This window comes from Mycetomoellerius zeteki, unplaced genomic scaffold (genome assembly GCF_001594055.1).
Source record: "Mycetomoellerius zeteki isolate Tzet28-1 unplaced genomic scaffold, Tzet1.0 scaffold332, whole genome shotgun sequence".
In the NCBI taxonomy this organism is placed as follows: Eukaryota; Metazoa; Arthropoda; class Insecta; order Hymenoptera; family Formicidae; genus Mycetomoellerius; species Mycetomoellerius zeteki.
The window spans coordinates 496,458-499,648 of record NW_017257319.1 but is presented as its reverse complement, the minus strand read 5'-3'; positions in this window follow the sequence as shown (position 1 = coordinate 499,648).

The window sequence follows — 3,191 nt, the reverse complement described above, 5'->3', positions numbered from 1 at the left end:
CGAGACGCGGCCCCGTCGAGCAAGTGCGTGCCGCACTAACACGCGCGCAGACCACCACTGCCACCGCCGCCGGCCCGGCGACCGCGTGCTACACGCAACACGCAGCGGCGCGTACCTCTCCTCTACCGCCGCACCCCCGCCGCTCACCGAAGTACCATCGGAGCGCCTCCGCGCCGTCACCGCACCACTACTGTCACTGTCACCGTTTACCACCACTGTTGCTACTGTCGTCGTCGTCGTCGTCGCCGCCGTCGCCGTCGTTGTCACCGCCGCCGCTACCGCTGCCGAAGCCGCCGCTACGATGGATTACTATCGCCACCGACGTGCACGGCACTGCGCTACCACCTTTACGGTTTTCGCCACTTTTCCGCACGTTCCATCCCCGTCACGTACATCGTTCCACGCAGCGAGCGGTGCCGTCGTCCGCCCGCGTGTCGTTTCACGACTTTCGCGTGTCGTAGGCGCGGCGAAGGCTGCTTCGCGATATGCGGCGACACCGAGTCCTAGTTCCGGAGCGAGCTGTCTCGAGCGACTCCACGATGTGGATCGTGCAGTCTCGTCCCTACGTCCACTCCCTTTCGCTCTTTCTTTTCCATACACACTCACACACACAGTACACACACTCTCGCGCGCGCGCGTCGTTTTCTTCGTGCTTTTCTCGTCCTTCTCTTCCGCCTATTACGAGTGTATTTCGCGACGTAGTCGCCTAGTCGGCTCTCTACTATCAATCCGTTACGAACCGCGCTCCACCACGCACTACCCACGACCACGATCGAGCTGGGATCGCTGGATGGAGTCAACCGCCGCGTGACGGGACGCGGTCGCGGTCGGCAATTTCCGTCGCCATGCACGAATCCGCCGCAGTGCTGGACGAATCGCGGGCGTTCGCAGCACCCCGCGATTCCTATTGAAAAAATTCACCACTTGCCTCGTCTTTGAGGTTAGGAAGCGATCGTGTTTTGCAACGTCCACTCGTTGCAGGCCATCTGACCGTTCTATTTTGCGATCATTGGATTTCCTCGTTTCGAAAGCGCAGAAACACTCGACTTTTCTTTGATCGGCGACCCGATTCTGCCGATTGGAGACTGATGACTTCCGCCCGAAATTTACATAAACAAGATATTCTATAATCAAGTTGTATATATAGTTAATGAAAAATATTCGAACAAAGGACATTTTTTTTATAAAAGAGTCTTATTTGTAGACAAGCATTAATTAGCAATTCATTAACAATGAGTATGTTCTGTTCTAATATAAACAAAAGAGCTCCGCGAAAGTAAATAATATTCTTAAAAGTTAAATTTTTCGATCGTATAAATATTTTTTATGCTTCCAAATAATTGTTCATTGTCGCTTATTATTACGATAATATATTTTAATATTATTACACATTTTTTAAGTAAAAAATTTTTGAGACGTACAATTGTTTTATTAATAATATTTACTCTTTCTCTCTAAAAATATGGTTTTTAAAAAAAATATTATTACAAATACTTTTTGCACTCACTGTATACATTGGCCGCGCAATAAATAATTTTAATCATGACTCGTTTATTTATTGAATAGGAATCCGAAAAATTTTGTTAATTTCTCAAACCTACGAGTATTCCAGCAATTGTGTCAAAACTTTTTCAATGTTTCATATCGGTTTAATCTCATTTTATCCCATATTTACGTTCTCTCAATCGCGATACATGTAAAACGCATAAAGTTAATAAAAGAGAAATTCACGGATTATGTCGTGTCAGTTGATTATCTCTTATTTTATTGTTTCGATAATCCTCCGCTTACATTTTCGCCACTCTTGCTTTTCGAGACACGTAGATATCTTTTATATTTTCATCGAATGAAGCAAAGGAGAATGTTAAAAAGAGGCCGATTTTTTGCCCACAAAGGTGTAAATAAAAAATAACGTTTTTTGTAGATTTTGTTTATTAATCGTAAAACACCTAAATACGTAAATATATCTGCTGAGAAAGTATATATGACTATGACGAAACGATAATAAATGTTCACAGATTTAAGATTTTTAATCTTTAGAATTTCTGTAATGGAAACCCACACAATAGAATCCTGTACATTTATATTTTCTTTGAAACTCAAAGCATTTGGCTAACTAATAATCCGTAGCCTTTCCCTTTAAATGCCTACCCTTATAAATACATTCTAAAGATGTTAAAATATATGTGAGAACCACTTACAAGAAAAGGCTCCCAACGTGGAAATTCAAAAAAATTATGAAACTTTGGCAATACACAGAAAATATCCTGACATGTAATAACCAATTTTTTTCCTGCCCGAATTCACTCTGAAGGGATAAAATCAACTTTTGAAAATTATCACATTTTTTGTTTTTATTTTATTATTCAACAATAGAAGATAAAGCAAAATTTTAGAGAGAAAATTTAAGAAGTATATAAAAAAAGGAAACTACCTCCAATGACTTTGACACATGTTGTTAAGGTCATGATCCCGAGTGACCTTCAAAAGGTTTTACTTGGCAGTATTCATTAAAAAGTTATTAATAAAATAAGTTTAAGACATATTGTCTTATTTCTAGTACATACAATATTAAATATACTATCTTACACCCTTTACTTATGGGACATAATGACTTTTCCACGCGAAGCGAGGTCCATCCCACTTTCCCCCAAGCTTAGGAGCGTAACGACACTTCATGCGGATGAATTTTGCTTCGCATGGAAAACCTCTAGGCAATTAAGGGGGAGGTGGACCTTACTTCGCGTGGAAAGTTATGCGCTCCTATATAAGCAGGAGGGCATCGAACTGTTTGATTCAAACATTTTAACAATGAATATCAAAAATAAATTTTATATAGATATCTTTTTCTATATACATTTAACATAACTTCTACATATATCATTTTGAAATTAAATATTACTATTTAAAAAACTCGATTTTTTAGTTGATATTTTTCTCCAAAGTAAAAACACTACTTTAGTTGATTTAAAAAAAATTTGTATTTTTCATCTATTGTTTTAAGGGATAAAAGCCTAAAGTTTCGCAAGAGAAAAGCGTCAATTCAAAAAAATTTATGACGCTACTCCGCGCAGAAAGTACGGATTTTAACTCGGCGTTTTCACGGTTCGCTCATCCAACATTGTCGAGTCTTCACAATGTTAACTTCGACGTTGCTATATAGAGCACGAGCGTAACAGTTTCCACCGTCG